The sequence below is a fragment of the Protomyctophum bolini genome, assembly GCF_963924005.1.
Source record: "Protomyctophum bolini genome assembly, chromosome: 18".
Lineage (NCBI taxonomy): Eukaryota > Metazoa > Chordata > Actinopteri > Myctophiformes > Myctophidae > Protomyctophum > Protomyctophum bolini.
Window position 1 is genome coordinate 40355078 of NC_137879.1, and position 19151 is coordinate 40374228.

Consider the following 19151-nt stretch of genomic DNA (forward strand, 5'->3'; position numbering starts at 1 on the left):
TAAAATGTAAACAGGTTAAATGATGTTGGCTGATGCTTCCTTCACTGTAGACAATGCATTCAAATGCAGAGATAAACGTGTTACTTAATGGCCACTGCCCAGCTAGCAAGTCTTGATCAGCGTGTGCCGTGCGCGCCGACGCGCGTGTAGCCGGCGCCCCGCTTCTCTGCCGCGACTCGAACGTCAGCTACGACGGCAGCAGCAGGACAGCGTGGAGCTGTCTTATGACACCCCCCCCCCCCCCCATATATATATTGCGACCCCGCACCCCTCCTCCCCCATGCTCACCTCCCTCCCACATATTTATAGAAACATAATAAAGCAGCAAATGTATACTTAATTTTGTTTCTTTATTAGGAAAAAAAAAAGGTTACAATGAAATCATTTAGCCACATAGAAAAAATATGTAAACAACCAAGTTTAGAATACAAGTGGTTGATTTTTATGTCATTTTGCTGAGAATGCACTTTAAGACCACTCTTTGAGAACCACTGGCTTCTAAAATCTATAAAACACCAACTTTCCTGAAACCACCAGAACACGTTGGATAAGATTGTGTCCACATTTCCACAGTTTTCTGAAAAACCCATGTTTCTATATTAGTGGTTCTCAAATTATGTTATGTCAAGGACCCCAGAAATATTATGAAATTGGCCGCAGACACCTAGAGTATCTGAAAATATGTTGTTCCAGGGACTACCGAGAAGCAAAGATGAGTTCAAAACGTTTTCTCTGAAACAATATATATTCAAAGATTTGCACATTTTCAGGATAAAACTAAATAGCAGACCTACAAGCTCGTAGCGCGGTCCCTGGAACAACATATTTTCAGATTGGAGTAAATCGTTTGAACACCAATGATACAGAAACATCTAGGCTTTTCAGAAAACAGTCATACCATTCAAACACTTTAACCATAATTTTAAAAGCTGTTAGATTGTTGGCAGATTTACAAGCTCACGAGCTTGTAGATTTGCTATTTTTGAAAAATCGTGAAAATGTGGCCCAAACACAGTGAACGTTTTAACTAAAATCTGTGAGGATTTAGAAGACATTTTGTGGAATCAGTTCTCAAGTTTAATTTCTATAAAACACCAAGTCTATTCTGTGTGGAGTTAGTTATGTAGGCCCAGTAATGTTGCAATAACAGTTACACAGCAATAAACAGAACACACAATCGAGATTCACCTTTTGAGCAAGAAATCGTGCAGCATACATTCAAGAGTCCATTTGGAAACCCCTATAGCGGTGGGTTTGAACCTTTTCATGCCAAAGTTATTCAGCATTTGAGCCACGGACCACCATTTGATCAAGGTTCAAGGTTCAAGGTTCAAGGTTATTTTATTAGTGTCCCCGAAGGGCAATTGGTTTTACAGCAGGTCATAAGGCATTGAAACATGTGAATACATCAGTCAAACCAAAATTATTGCTGCTGGTCGCAAGCGTGAGCTGCGCCCGGGCCTACTTGCATCTTCAGAAAAGAAAGAAAGGGGATAGGTGGGGTGGGAGAGGCTTGGGGGGGGGGGGGGGGGGGGGGGTAATGACAGAGAGGGAGGGGGCGGGGTAGGGCAGATTATCACACACATTACAGTTGCATTGTGCAGGCACGAAATGACTTGGGTGGGGGTGGGGTTGATTTTGGGTCTGAAACAGATAAAAAACACTGATCCTGATGAGCTAGCTGCCTGCCGTGCCTGTCCGTTTCCTTCCTTTATGAAGCCTGACTGGTGGTGGCCGCCAGCAGAAGTTCCAAAATGCACCCTGTCCAACGTCTCCGGCTCTCAGACCCCAGGTCCCTGTCACTGAAGTCCAAGATCCCCTGGTTTTAGCCACTTTAACCATTATTTAAAAAGCTGTAAGCTGTTGAAAACGAGTTTGTAGATTTGCTAATTTTGAAACATCGTGAAAATGTGGCACAAATCTGTAAATATATATTCTTTTGCAGCAAACGTTTTAACTAAAATCTGTGATGATTTAGAAGACATATCAGTTCTCAAGTTTAAGTGCTTAAGTCTTTAAAACACCAATTCTCTTCCGAGTGGAGTCAGGAGTTTCTGAGCGTAGCAATGTGTGTATGTCCCCGTGTCTGTATGTCCGAGCACGGAAAGCTGGGTGCGTTCCTTGAGGTCTGGATGTTGCGTATAGTAGAGGGTCAGGGAAACCCGACTGGTGGTAGCCTTTCCAGCAGAGGTTGCATTTGAAGTCGATAGGTCTTCCTCCAGCGAAAGTTCGTCTGAAATCACAGAATTAATTAAATAAATTATTTTCACCTGGCTTGTGATACATGACTTAACAGTTGCCCTGTGGGTAAAACCCAGCCATTTTCTAATTTCTATTCCTGTGCTAAAATGTGAAAATGTTCTTACCATTTATCCATTTTATTTATCCATCACCATCATCTCCACTTCCTCCATGTGACCTCCTCATCTGTAATTTGAACAAAATCAAATACAAAATTGATATGGATTGCATTTGTATAGGGCTCACAACACGTGAGAATGACAAAATAATGTGATTTACAGCAAAAATGCTGTTTATGTAGTCTACACAAGCAACGTATCAAATCTTATCTAATTCGAATAATTGTGGACTTTTATCAACATAAGAAGACGTTAGAAAAGAACATCATGATACATTATTATTGTTCGCTACTAAAGCCTACTTCTGAAATGAGGTTGCTCTGTTTCCCCCAGCCCCCACCGTCTGGGTCTCGGAACGTCATCTTGTTTGTCTGTAAAATGAAATAATATAAAACACCGTCCATAACGCTTAAGCTGCAGTAGCTTTCTCTTTCTTTCCAACGGAGCTAGATGTTTTTAAGCCTGTTAAAATAGCATGAATTATACGTTTGCAAACCCCCGTCCAAACAATAGATTAGCTAGCTAGCTATAGCTAATCTATTCCCTCTGCTAGCGTTATAGGGTTACGTGCAGTCGTGCACAGATATAGATCGAAACGATTCTAACACGTGCAATTACACTACACACAGTATATATCAGATATAAAAATTACACTGACCTTTCAACTGAATTTCTCCGGAGAAAAACGGCGAAAAATATAAGCCTTTGTTAACTTGTGGAGTCTTGTCTTCCTAGCTCATAACAACATACAACAACAGACGGAGGAAGACGGAGAAGCCTGCAATTCTGCAATGCATGCCGGGTGATGCAGAACCCACCATAGAGGGGGGGGGGGGGGGGGGCTTCACGGGTGAATCACAGTAAAGTGTTAGAATTACTATAGTCTGCAGGTACATATTATTAAAATGAAAAATAAATATAGCTGCAAGAAGAAGTAGAAGAAGAATCCACTTAATTATATTCAATAATAGTTAAAAAAAGAAGAAAAAAATCATAATAATAATAATAATCCTACAAAATATAATTTTATTATTATTGAGAGAGAGAGAGAGAGAGAGAGAGAGAGAGAGAGAGAGGAAGAGAGGAGCGGGGAGGGCAAGCCTCAGGACAGCGTCACGAGGGCTGTAAATGCACACTGTTGCGCAGAGGAATGAAAATCTAACTGAGGCGCGAGGCGCGATCGCGAGGACAGCGGGGGGAAGTCCAAGCCAGCCCGGGCGTGCTACGCTGTGAAGGCGACAGCGGGAGGCGGTAGCTAGCGGGGAAATGTTAGCTGGGTGGTTGTCTGGCATTGGACAGGTCACCTGTTAATGATCACATTATGGATGAACTGAGACCATTTTACACCTCTTTGACTCTGAGGAGAACTACAGAAATAGGTCTATCACACACAACACATTTCACAAAGGGTAATATTAAGTTCTAAGGGATATGTGTAGTTAAAATAGCTCTAGTAATCATTGATATAATTATTGTTTGTTCAGTAAAATAAGTCTTCCCATGTCTCCATATCCAGTAATTTAACTCATATAGGATACACAGAATAGAAGTTAAACTGTAAGGGAAACGTGAAGACATTGAACTAAAACACAAGCTGTTAAATCTTTGCAGGGTTCTCTCTCCTTTAGGATGGAATTTGTAACCCACATGTACATTTATTTCTGTTTACCAAAGAGATGTGCGATGGGCGAGTGGGCAGACTATAATGCAACTATATAAGCCTGTTCAATGCTGTGTGAAGTCGGGGCGGGCTAGTGGCCACTACTATGAAATGTCCAGTAATTAAAGAAAACAAATTCCTCTTAGGTTGGACTAAATTGCTTTATTTTGATTATCAAGTGATTCTGACCTTACAGGCGTATGCATAGGCTCAACTTTGTTCTTGCTTAGGCCTACTGTAAATCGCTCTGGATTATGAGCGTCTGCTAAATGCCTAAATTCTAAATTCATATAATTAAATATTATTTGAGGTGTCAAAGTTGAAAAATATTTGCCCTATATGTTAGCAATTGGTCAACAATACCAAATGACGCCTGTTCAATGCTGTGTGAAGTCAGGGCGGGCTAGTGGCCACTGCTATGAAAAGTCCCTCCCACCGCGTCGGAGAAAGCTGAGCCAAAACAGATAGTATCTCCCCTACGATGTCCCATTGGATCACATCCATTTGGTTTCTCCCCAGTATGAATTCTCTGGTGTGCTTTAAGGCTATTCATTTGAGAGAAGTGTTGTCCACAATGATCACATCCATATCGTTTCTCCCCAGTATGAATTGTCACTGGTTGTCTGGCATTGGACAGATCACCTGTTAACACTACGACGTCGGAGCGGTCATTCTGACCGGATTTGAGATTTAAAAGTTTATTTTCTTAGCCCATGGAGTCCAGAGAAAGTTCCCCTTGCATGACTTTGTCTAAATATTCGATTGAAATCATCTCTGTTTTTTTTCCCCATTTGAAACGTTTTGTAAATATGATTTTAGGCATATATCTCTTACTCTGTCTGGCTATTATCGGCACAATGAACCGGCGTCCCCCTTCCTCCCCCATAGGCCTACTCGCCTTTTTGCTGCTTGATAATGGTGTCTTTTATAACCCGATTCCCCGACATTTCCTTTTCACTTGATATCGTTTCGTAGAGAGGGCCTACACAACCGATCTATATACCAAATGAAAGACCGAATTTTTTTAAATGAGCAAAAAATGAGCGAGTTATGATTTAAAGAAAAGAGGGGTGGAGGAAAAAAAAAGAACACGCAACACACATACAGCTAGCTAACTAGGCGATTATTTGGATCAATCAAATATATTAATTACATCGATAACACGCGTAGCCTATATTGTTTCCCCCTCTATATAAAAATGACAATATATAACTCTAATTTTTTTCGTATCTCGTATTTCGTCATGTATGTGAACGGCTGCTTGATCAAGGGTGTCGCTTTTGTGAGCAATGGTGTGCATGGCCGGTGTTCTAGTTTGTCATCAGACCATGTCAACTTCATTCCGCGTCAACCGTCGCCGTAGAGACGGACCCAAACGACAGATGTTTTTCACAGTGAAATAATGCGTAGCTGTCCGCGTCAATGCCTGTGTGTCCCCTTTATTTTAATCACAATTCCAAACAACATAGCCTATAAGCCTACCGATGTGATTCTTGTCTTAAGCGTCGGGCAGGCGTTGTGTGGAGTCTGTGGACCTTCGCCAGGTTTTGTTGTTGTTGACTGTCACGGGAAGAAGGGGTTGTCCGATCGACTCTTGTTTCTTAAATTATACATTAGCTTTTAATACATTCTATTCTATTCGCCATTGAAGTATGAGTACGTGTCACGTACATTAACCATGTAGCCCAGCATGTGCGTGAAAATAAACGCATTGATGAATGAAGGAATAAAAAATAAAATAAACCCTTTCTGACGGGATTCGAACTTGTCCTGTTCTCAGCATAAGTTCACCTGTCTGGAGCACAGTCCAGTGTGCCATTCTATCGACGACGTTTATTAACCACAATCACATCATGGAGTATGGAACCAGCCATTAACGCACAAAACCATGGTCACTAGGTTAAGTTCAGACCTCATCAGACACCACAATGGTTTGCAACTAACATAGCTTGTGAAGCACTTTGGTCAACTCCGGTTGTTTTATACGTGCTATATAAATAAAGATTGATTGATTGATTGTTGTTGCAACTCTAGATTCAACCCATTGTAAAAAAATCTAGAGTTGCAAATTGCGGCTAATCCATATCATACATAGTCAGGGAATATTATCAGTATAATCTGGGAATACATTTCTTACCATAAACTGTCAAACTAGGGGGTTTTCATCATTCTGAATCCATTCCAAGCATTAGTTTTGCACGAAAAACACTCCTTGGGCTAAAAACAGCCATAAACACTTACCCAAATGTGCCCAAATGTGCTGACCTCATCACATTTGTAACGACGACTATGGCCTTTTTAAGGCCAATGAGTGTTTTTGTGCAAAACTAATGTTTGGATTGGATTCAGAATCATGATGAAAACCCCCTAGTTTGACAGTTTCTTGGTAAGAAATGTATTCCCAGATTTTATTCATGTCCCCTGACTAATGTGAGTAGTAGCATCCAGGCATATTTCATGGAGTTTTAAATTCAATGGGTTTGTATAGGAAGTTGGCAATGTTTGGCAAATATCATACTGAATCAAGAAACTTTTAAAACTGTCTGGGGTGCTCACAAAAGCCAGCTTAGATTTTAAAATCAACCCAAACATGTTTGAAAGTGAACTATCCCTTTAACATGGAGGGAAAAATGTAGAGGGGGGTGACTTAGGTGTGATGCTAATTGGCTTTCTCAATTAACAAACACAATATAAGGTTGTGCAAAATACACACCTCTGTGGGAGTAGGAGACAAGGAAGCAGAATTAAGCATTTAAGATAGTTGAATAAGTGAATATCCTGAGGAAATATGGACCCAAAACTGTACACCAAGATCATGGATTATAAATTATTACACCAAAGCTATCCAGAGCCTGAAGAAGGCAAAACTGTAACCAAGCAAGACAGGTGGAATGCGAAGAAGAGAGACGAGAATTATGTGCTTGAGGGTATGTATTCTGTTACACTGTCAATCTCCATAAGTTGTTTTATAAGATCAGAAATTGTAAAGCGCGGAGAACCAAACAAATTATAACGTCAATTCGGACCGCAAATGGAGAAATCACTACTGACCCAGTTCAAATTAACAACGCATTTAAAGATTTCTACTCTAATTTATATTCATCCCAGGCCGTTGACGACATGGCAATCAATACCTTCTTAGATCCGCTGCCTATTCCAACTGTCCTCCCGGCTTTGGTGGAAAAACTGGAAACACCCATAGCTCAAGCAGAAATTGCCATAGCCATATCATCAATGCAATCTGGGAAGTCACCGGGACAGGTGCATCCTTTGATCAAATCTCAACGAAATATAGTCTACCTAGACCACACTTCTACAGATTCCTGCAGGTCCGGCATTATGTGAGCTCTATATTACCTGGTTTCCCTAATAAGCCTAATCCTAACCCTATTGATGAATTTTTGTCCTTTGACCCAATGACTAAGGGCGCCATTTCAATATTATATGATACCATTTCAAATTCAAGGCCAGCACCCTTGGATAAGATAAAGGCCGACTGGGAACATGATCTGGGGCTCACACTGTCTGAGGACAGCGGCGGAGCTACCGGGGGGGTGAGGGGGGTGGTCACACCCCGGCCCGGACCTCCGGGGGGCCCGGGCTGTCAGATGATCGATTGACGATTTTTTTTACACAGTCACTCACGACTGATAAAACCAGCGGGCCCCCACGAATCCCGCAATTAACCAGATACAGAGCTTATATAGCCTATAATAGCCTACACTTTAGCAAAATGCGCTGGACTGTACAAGCTGGACTGTACAAGCACCGAGACAGTCTGTCTCACACTCTCTCCAACAGACATCCCAGCCACGCTCCAAAAGTGCAAGTCTCTCTCTGACGCCCTGTGGAAGTCCCTTCCGCAGCCCTCTGGTGATATTCTCACTCCCGTGCGCGGGTTTTCAAATCCCAGCAAATAAACAAAACCACGTAACTACTCACCAACACAAAGCCTGCTAGACCTTGTTAAAAGTCTATTTTCGTATCTGGGAAGCGTCTCAGGTCCCCAGCTTCTCTAAAATACACTTTGTGCCATCTTAATAACGCAATGTACCCTGCATTTTACCGGGCAGTAATTTCTTCTACTATGGCATTTTCGGGTTTTGCCTGCGCCGATCTGGTTGGATTAATTTAATTTAATGATTAAAATAGTGCATTTTATAGAGAAGCTGGGGACCAGAGAGAGACTCGCTGTATAAGCGGTCCAGGGCTACAAAAGTGGCAGCACCTGTCACTCATTAGTAGGCTAATCACTCTGTGAGAATTTAGGAGTGCATATGTAATGTGTGGACTTCCTTTTCTCCACAACGGACTGTTTCGATTCTAAACCCCTTCTTGTTGCTTTTCCCTGTGTGCGATCACTCAGCAATAAGGTGAAACAGAACACAAAGATGAGTAGTAGCCTATTTATTTTTTAACACGCAGCACCTGACACCTCTCTCGTCTCTCTCTCTACGTCTCTCTCTCTCTCTCTCTCTCTCTCTCTCTACGTCTCTCTCTCTCTCTCTCTCTCTCTCTATCGTGTGTGCATTGCTGCGCAATGTCACAGACACAGACGCGATCAACCAAATATAACACTTTCCCTCTATCTGTGACTGTGATCAGCTCAGCAGCAACTGTTAACGTAATTATTTTTTCTTCCGTTCGGGGGGGGGGGGGGGGAGTCTGGTTCGGTGAGGCCCGGTCGTGCTGTCTCACCCCCCGGCCCGGCCCAATGTTGTTCCGCCACTGTCTGAGGAAGTGTGGGATTCTGTTTTCTCTTCTATACACAGGTCCTCTCTCTGTGCACGACATTGCTTAGTGCAGTTTAAAATAGTCCATAGAGCTCATATGTCTAAGGCTAAACTAGCAAGTATCTATCCGGACGTAAGTCCTACCTGTGACAAGTGCAAGAGCGGTGATGCAACTTTGTTCCACCAGTATTGGATGTGTCCAAAATTACAACCATTTTGGGGGAGTGTGTTCAAGACTCTGTCCAACATTTTGCATCAAAATCTAGACCCGGATCCCTTAATGGCTCTCCTTAGCACTGCTGGAAGGGATGACCTTCCTTTAACACGCATAGAGTGTCGTATGGTCGACTTTGCCTTATTGCTAGCTAGGCGTGCCATTCTGCTCAAATGGAAGGATGCTGCCCCGCCCGTGCTCCGTCAGTGGCTTCGTGATATAATGTCCTGTCTCGAGTTGGAGATTTTAAGATTTTCAATTGCCGGCTCTGGAAAAAAGTTTTATAAAACATGGGGTCCGTTTATGACATTCTACCACGACCAGAGTTGGGGTCCGTTACTCATAAAAGTAAGGCACTACATATTACATATTACTTTTGAAAAAAGTAATGCCTTACATTACTTTATTACTCCCTGGAGAAAGTAACTAGTTACATTACTCGTTACTATGACCTGAGCGTTCGACCTGAGCAGTCGCATTCCCAGGAGCTCTCTCCAACCAAGAACCGGTAGCTATGTTTTCAACTTGTTCCGCCTTTTACCTATTCTTCATCCTATGGATTACGGACGCATGCTTTAATTCAACATGGAGTTTACACCAAGAAGAGATGGAACGATACGGAAACGAAGCAGAGGAGTTTGAGTTTCACAGCGACTATTTCCTCCTAAATGGTTTGGAATGCAAACACATTTCCTTTGGGTCGGCGGCGATTCATGGCCTGTTAACAGCGAACCCGAATCGCAAGTACAAGCCCCCGACTGGCAAAATGGATCGCAGAACTGTGATTATTTTATGCCTGTTGCTATCGGGAGACATTCATTTCAATCCTGGACCGGTTACACGATCACAAGCGGTCTCACAAGCGAGACTGCTCCTACAGCAAGAGGTACTTCCGCAAGCCACAGCCGTTTCCATCGCAACGCGCCACGGCTTCCAGAGCGCCGCCTCCATGGACTTGACCACGGACGCAACTCCAAGATCAGCCTGGGAACGCTCTCCAGCCTCTCCCCCACAGCATACAACCAACGCCAGCGGACCCCCTTATTTCACCGCGGGCGTTATGTTTGCTGAAACCAACCCGGCTGTGATCGAAACCGAGGAACACCCCCCCCTCCCCCACACCCCCAGTCAATCCAGGACTACTGAGGACAATGGCATTGACATGTGCAGGACATGTCCTGACATGCACAGTCAATCCAGGACTACTGAGGACAATGGCATTGACATTCCACCGCCCCTCCCCACTCACACCTCAGCCACGGAAATTCCACCGCCCATCCACATTCACACCTCAGACTATTTCAACACCGACGAAATTAACACAATCGTCGAAACCAACGGCCTTCATCTGTTTCATTTGAATGTGAATAGCCTCAGTCGCAAACTGGCAGAGATCAGACATCTATTTCAAAACGGTAAGGCAAACATCCTGTGTTTTTCTGAAACTAAGCTTGACGAGTCCACTAAGGACCCAGAGATAGAAATAGAAAACTATACTGTCATTAGGAACGACAGAAACAGGCATGGTGGTGGCGTGTGCATGTATATTCACAAAGACACTGAATATGTTACTCGTACTGAATTACAGCATGATGAAATTGAAACTGTGTGGGTTGAATTAATTTTCAAAAATGCTAAATCAGTACTAGTTGGCACCGTCTATAGACCGCCTGATCAGCACGGGTTCTATGATATTCTTGAGGGGTGCTTAGCTGGGGAGGAATCTGTAGAGAAAATCCTGATTGGCGACTGGAATACGGACATGCATCGTAAGGAAGTGCCTGTGTTTAAATCGTTTAGTCGGCTCTGTGATCTGCATGGTTTCAGCCAGCTAATTACCCAACCCACAAGAGTGTGTGATTCTACTCAAACTGTCATTGATCTCATTCTGACCTCGGACAAATCCAGAATCTCCAAGAAAGGGGTTATTGTATGTGGGCTCAGTGATCATTTTATGATTTTCTGTACCCGCAAAATACAGAAACTAAAATTTGACTGTCACAAAACAGTCATATCTAGGGACCTCAAAACCTACTCTAGTGAGGCCTTTAACCTAGAACTGGAGAGACTGGATTGGTCCGATGTGCTCAGGAGCTCACTAGTCGAAGAAGCATGGCTTGGCTTTAAAACCAAATTTACAACAGTACTAAACAACATGGCTCCTCTGAGAACCATCAGGGTCAAAACCCGCTCGGAGCCATGGATGAATTCGGACATACTGACTGCAATGAAAGCCAGAGACAACAAATGCTCTGAACTTCTTAAATGCAAGTCCAAGCTAGCTAAGCGCTTCGACAGTGATCTCCAAACCAAACTGTGCATCCTTAAAACCCAATGTAACAAGCTAAGAAACGGTGTAATTGCCATGACCAAATCAGCCAAAAGTAACTTTATCAATGATAAAGCCGAGGAAATCAAAAACAATCCTCGGGAGCTCTGGAAGCTACTAAACAACCAACTAGGCTGTGGTCAGAAACTTAAAACCAGGTTTACTAACATAAACATCAAATCAAATAACACCCTCATCACTGACAAGGTTGATGTAGCCAATCACTTGAACATCTTCTTTACAAACATTGCAACAATGCTGGTTAACAAACTGCCCTCCCACTCTGGGCGTTTTGGTGTAGAGCACATCAAAGGCTTCTACAAAAACCTAGGTGTTTGTAAAGATGATTTTAAAATGACAATGGTAACAACTGAGGAGGTACTTAAGAAACTGAGTGCCCTCCAACCCCACAAGGCCACTGGCCATGACAATATTCCCTCCAAATTTCTCAGAGACTCAGCCATTTCCATAGCTCCAGTCATCACCCACATAGTTAACCTCTCCATCAAACAAGGACAGGTCCCCAGAGATTTTAAACTGGCCAAAGTAACCCCCCTGTACAAAAAAGGGAGCAAATTAGAACCCGGCAACTACCGCCCTATTTCTATTCTAAGCTCCATCTCGAAAGTGATGGAAAAAATAGTCTATGAACAGGTTGAAAAGTATCTTGCCACTAATAAATTGTTGTACGAGTTCCAATCTGGTTTCAGAACATCCCACTCCACTGACACATGCCTTCTCTATTTGAGCGACCACATCAAACACGAGGTGGATGCTGGAAAATACTGCGGCATGGTCATGCTGGACCTCCAAAAGGCTTTTGACACCGTGAACCACTCCATACTGGTTAACAAGCTTAAAGCTATTGGTTTTGATAGCACATCAGTGAGCTGGATGCAATCCTACCTGGAGGGGAGAGAACAGATGGTGGAAGTGAACGGAACACTGTCCCCCCCCCTCCCAGTGAGCTGTGGCGTCCCACAAGGAAGCATACTAGGGCCTTTACTGTTCCTAATATATGTAAACGACATGACTTCAGCTTGTGACTGCAACTTGTTCCTGTTCGCAGACGACTCAGCACTGCTGGTCTCGGACAGGAACAAACTGCAGGTTGAAAAGACCCTCAGCTCTGAACTCGGTAGAATCTGCACCTGGCTCGCTGATAACAAACTATCCTTACACCTGGGAAAAACTGAATCCATTCTCTTCGGATCAAATAGTAATCTCAAAAAGGCAGATGGCTTCTTGGTTAGAGTTGGTGATGATATTATCACACGGAAGGATCAAATTACCTACCTAGGTTCCATCCTGGAGGCCAATCTTTCCGGTGATAAGATGGCCACCAACGTAATCAAAAAAGTCAATCAAAGAACAAGATTCCTCTACAGGATCTCCTCACTGGTCGACAAAAACACCTTGAAGACCTTAACAGGAGCCCTTGTACAAGGTTTCTTTGACTATGCATCCACCTCCTGGTACCACAGCACCTCAAAGGCCCTTAAAACAAGGCTCCAGACCTCCCAAAACAAACTGGTCAGGCTCCTACTTGGCCTCACCCCCCGAACCCACCTCACCCCTGCCCACTTTGACAGGCTGGGATGGCTTAGGGTCGACGACAGAGTACAGCATCTTGCAATGGGTCTGGTCCACAAGATTAGATACACCACCAAGATACCCATGTACCTGTCTAAATACTTCCTTAATGTAAACGAAGTCCACACCCACAACACCAGAGGGAGTGCAACAAACCATGTACAACCCAGATTCGGCACAAACAAGGGACTAAATTCTTTTCGCTCCTATGCGACCAAAATGTGGAACGCCCTACCAACAGTCATTAAGACATGTGAATCCCTTGGCTCCTTCAAAACTGCTCTCAAAGGGCACCTACGGATGGCTGCAATTCGAAACTGGCCTCTGTAAAAGCTGAATTTGTATCTGGATTGTACTATGTTTTTGTATGGACGTGGTGTTGGGTGCCTGCACATATGCACACATGGCATCAACGCATGGTGTTGTGTGCAGGCGCCCTACACTCTGTCTTTGTACTATGGATTGTACTATGTTTTTGTATGGACGTGGTGTTGGGTGCCTGCACATATGCACACATGGCATCAACGCATGGTGTTGTGTGCAGGCGCCCTACACTCTGTCTTTCGTTTTCTTTTCTTTTATCCCCCTGTTCCCCTCACTGTATATATACTTTTTTTCCCTTTTCGCTTCCTATATGATGAATTCCTGTTCTGTTCTTTAACTACATAGAAGTGTCTATTTGTTTGTCTCTAAATGTTTTGATGAATTGAACAATGTGGACCCTGTTGTAAACAAGTGTAAGGCTTAATTGGGTCGTCCACTCACAGTTAACAGTCTTTGTATTGAGTTTGTGCTTGAAATGTACTGTAATTCTGCAAACTGTTAATAAAGATTTCAATCAATCAATCAAAAACATTACTTTTGCGTTACTCCATAAAATCGCCTGAGATGCATTGTCAAATAATTTGCACTGAACTGCCACACAACAATATAATATTTAGTTTGGGGTCTGTGAGGCCAAATCTCATCAAATGGTGGTCCATGGCTAAAATGCAGAATACATACTGGACCTTGATATGAAAATGGTTGAAAACCACTGTACCACGTGGTTCTAGGCAAATATTAACTTTCCCAACAATATATATTCAAATAAAATAATGAGACTGAGATAAATCAGTAGACTATAATTATGTTCACAGTGCTTTAGGATCCCTTTCTTTATGATGTGGAGTCCCCTGCTCCATTGCTCATTAAATGTAGTTTTTCATTTCGGCATATTTGGTTTATTTATCTCTACATTAACTAACTAGTGATTGTGAGAGCACACGTTCTACAACAAACAAACAGTATGCCAGGTTTTAGAAGAGAAACAAGCAGCCATGTCTATGAAAACAGCCCAAAAGAAGCCTGACTGGGCTATCATAAAACAAGCCCAAAGTCGCTTGTAATAAGCGGACATGGCAACACCCCAACGCCTGCTCTGTCTCTGTGACAGTGGGGAGACTGGGAGCTTTCTGTGCAGCGGAAAAGTGCTACGGAGATTTTAATACAGAGACGACTTAAATGACAGTTATGACACAAGCACTGTAGGCTATATCACAAAAAAACGGACAATGATGTGTCCGGCCAGAGGTTGAGTTGGGAGGAGGAAAGGTGGGTCTAAAACCGGACGTCTGGCCACCCTACGAGTCCACGACAGTAACGAAAAATGCTGTGCTGCTGATGATCTGACACCGGTTTGACATGTTCTAGTCCGTACTGCGTAGCCTACTGCGTTGCCAGCGCACCATTAGTGTTCATGTTCAACTCATCTCCGTTGTGTGCATTATTCTCTAAAGCAACACTGCTGAAAGCAGCCACATGATGCAAGTAGCGAGTAACGGCAGCGCTAAAGCGACCAGTAACTGTAGTGTGATTATCAATTTTGGAGGAGTAGTGTCGTTATATTACTCGCTACCGACCAAAGTAGTGTCGTTACAGTAACGATATTTTCCGTTACTCGTTACACCCAACTCTGACCACGACACACAAACGGTATAGTGTGCCGTGCCTTTTACAAAACCTGGGGTCCGATTATGACATTCTACCACGACACACAAACGGTATAGTGCGCCGTGCCTATGCCTCGGCCACACCAGCCACAAATGAAACAAATTCTGCTCTGCTATTAAAATCTGCTCTATTATTTATTATCTACTTTTTATTTAATGTATACATTTTTGTAACTATATGCATGTATTCTGTGTATGTGTATATAGATTATGTATTCTTCGACTATCCTTGGGAGTGTGGGTGGGGGGTGGGTGGGATAGGGGATGGAGTTTTATTTACTTTTATTCTTCATATTTGATATGTCTGTCTAATGCTTACCCCTGGGTCTGTCAAAAAACTCAAATAAAAAGATTCTGAAAAGAAAGAAATTGTATATTTTTGCCATCACATTTAAGGTTGAATTTTATTTGTACTAGATGGAGTGCTGAAATACTGGTGCAAACGAAGGAAGAACGCAGAGCCACATTTGGCTAAGGTAAATATATTTGTTACTTTTGGTGCTCAAATACTTTAATTCCCCATGGGTAACAAAAGAGGAATCTAAGTATCTGTCTATCTCATCTCTATGCTATCTAACTATGTAGGTTGTGTTATCGGCTGCGGAGGCATCAGGGTATTTTGATGAATTCCATAACAGTGAGATTGGAGGTCACTGTGGGGCAGAAAAAACGCATAATGCAATTATTCAGCGATATTTCTGGCCTGGAATGGAAAAGGACATCAGAAAATGGGTAAGAGAGAGAGAGAGTGTGTGTGTGTTAGTGTGTTAATGTGCATATCATTTGACTTAAGGTTGCAGAGTGTCCACGTTGCCAACTAAAGAGGAGCAACCTAAAAGGCAAAGTGCAGTACAACCCCATCTCTGTGAGTCTTGTGCAACTGAATATCCCATGCATCTTAATGTGCTAAGATGGGCTACCACCAGCAATTATATACAGATCTCTGTATAATTGCTCTTTTTAAACAAACTTATTTTCAGGTCAAGGAGCCATTTTAATTGGTGGGAATGGACCTGATGTCCCTGACAGAGACGGAGGACGGAAACAAGTATATTTGTGTAATAGTTGATTATTTCACCAAGTGGTCGGAGGCATATGCACTTAAAACAAAAGATGCTGAAACAGTCACGGCGTGCATCTTAGACTATGTCTACAAGTGGGGGGCACCAATTCGCCTTTTGACTGACCAGGGCTCAGAATTTAGGAACCAGGTACAGTACATACAGTATATACAGTACATTACAAATTATACCTTTTTATTTTATTTTATTAGTAGTAGCTGTGTATAGTCGGGGCTGGGACTCAATCATTCCATTGAGCAGAATTATGATACTTCTTTGAGACTTTGATGCAATGTAGCACTTTGCTATTTGTGTCAAATTCCATTAGAAATCTAATTTATTATGAATGCAAAATGTAATTTAATGTGAATAAGAGGCTCTGTGAAAAGCTTCACATCCAGCGCAGCTTCTCTGCGCCATACCACCCACAAACAAATGGCCAGGTGGAGAAAATGAATAGTACCATCCAGAGGTAAGTTAATTGCATCTCTGTCCAGAGTCCAGACACACCTACACAACTCATGTTGTAGACTGCTGTAGACTACATTGAATGCATCTGAATGTCTGCTATTATGTTATGTATTGTGAACATTTTCAGGTCTCTCAGAGCTAGGGGTGGGTCCCGAACCTCGGGACCAATCCGGTACCGAACCGAACATGCTCGAGTACCGGGTACCCATTACAATAATTCAATTTCGGTTCTCTCTATCGGTTCCTGGGTGAAACCCTGCACGCACGCACATAAAACAGCTGATTATAATCAGATCATTTTACTCGGAGAGCCAGCAACAGAATGGACCGTGGTAATCGCTTCCTATTGTTGCGTTGTCACACGTCTAATAACAACAACACGGAACAATAGACTCTTAACGATCCTCGGCCATTGAAATGTTAATGCTTAAGACTGGAGCGCACGTAGACACATACATGTCCCGACCCAAACATTGAGGAGCTAAAGTAAACGTGACGTTGTTGTGATTAAACATAATGTGCCACGAAAAATAGCTGTCCAAAATAGCTGTCCATAGATGTCCAAACATGATCGCCGTCACAGTCGCAATACTTTTCAGTTGTGTGGTACTTTTATATTGATTTAACTGTAACAGAAAGTTCTATCCAGACTATCGACAGTCCCATCTCCCAGTCACGGAGCTGGGACTGACAGTACACACAGAGACGAGAGAGCAGCAGCACCAGCTAGCTAGTAGCCAGGTGTTGCCAGTATAACTCTATGGCAGAAACAAGCCACCTAGGTCTATACAAAATAAGACAAAAAGAAGCAACACTGGTCGTTTCTGGCCAGTGTTGCCAAATAAGCGATTAGTAAGTAATTTAATTTAATTTAATTTATAAGCGATTTGGGGATTATTTTTGTAGATTGAAAAAATATTGGGGGTCCTTTGCTCTTGGCATGAAAATGTTTGAGAACCACTGCTCTAAAACAATATTAGACAAAGTTTGAGCCACAAACACATTGCTCTCTCTCTTCTCCTTTTGTATAAATTAAATAGGCCTATTCATGATTCTGCTTATAGAGAAGTAGCCTATGTTAGTTTGTTTTATGGAAACAGTTGTTTGTGTTGAATGTGCTAATTGCACATAATTATTCAAAAGAGAGAAAATGGGCAAGCCATAAAAAATGCACATTGCACTTGTGTTTTCATACGTCATGTGGAAAAAAGGTAAATAAAAAAAGTAACATTAATGTTGTCAAACCTGATCAGAGCATCTCTACAATACAGCGTTTTCTTTCAGTTCATCATTGAATTTAGACCAAAAAAGGTTTTGCGATTAATTGCCTGACAGCACTAACATACACATTACCTGACATTGAGCTTTTTTGTTAAACATTTGACCTCTTTTATATCATTTTGGAACCGAAATAGGGAACCGTTAAGAACCGGAATCGATAAGCAGAACCGGAATCGGTACCGGACTCGAAAAAATCCTAACGATACCCATCCCTACTCAGAGCACACTGTGCTGAAACACCCAAAACATGGGATAAACACCTCCAGGCCACAATGTTTGCTGTGCGCACCAAAAAGCACTTCACCACCTTGCACTCACCATATTACATGATGTTTGGGAGAGAGGCGAGGTACCCCTCGGAGGTTCTGGTGGACTATGATGTAAGTGGCTCCTTTTGTTAGCACCAAGTCACGTTCAAACCCCGTTATACATTTGCTATTTTTTTATTTTTCTGTACTTTAGGTGACACCAGAAAGAATGGAGGAGTTGGTGATGCAGGAGGAGGTCTTTGAGGGGCTGAAAAAGCAACCCGCTATATATGAGGCTGTGCGGGGCAATGTCAAAAAACAACAGGACAAGGTCAGGAAGAGGAAGCTGGAGCAGGGCTGGGATGACGACTTTGCAGTTGGGGATCTGGTCCTTTGACAACATGCCCATGCCCCGCTCCAACGGTCTAATTTGGGACATCAGGAAGCGCTCCAACGGTCTAATTTGGGACATCAGGAAGCGCTCCATCGGTTCCAGCGACACAAACTTCACCAGGAGCAACTTTTTAAGTAAGAACAAATACATTCAAATTAGATGGGGTTTTTTTATGCTTCAAAATATATATTGATGTTGTTCATTATTGGATGTTGAATAGACTTTCCACCGAGTTGATTGGGCAATGGTCATCTATCTTTGCCTGTTCATGGTCAACGAACAAATAAACAACGATCGTTGTTTATTTATGTTTGACTTCATAGAAGTGTCTATTTGTTTGTCTCTAAATGTTTTGATGAATTGAACAATGTGGACCCTGTTGTAAACAAGTGTAAGGCTTAATTGGGTCGTCCACTCACAGTTAACAGTCTTTGTATTGAGTTTGTGCTTGAAATGTACTGTAATTCTGCAAACTGTTAATAAAGATTTCAATCAATCAATCAATCTATTATAGCTGAACCCTAAAAAGCTGGTCCACACATGAAAACAATAGGCCTACACCACATTCAGTACATGTGGAAAACTAATAAAAAAATAAAAAAATAAACGTTATAGTGTAGGCTACTTTATAGTAAATGAAACAAATTAAATGCAATTATAGAAATTTTAAGCAATGTTTTGTGTATTATTTATTCTTATTGTAGGCTATGTAAATGTCATTATTTAATACCTCTGTATTTATTTATCCCTTTTTCAGGAAGCAAAGACTTTATACAGCGTCTCAGACTTCAGTCTACATTAGATGTGCATGAAGGC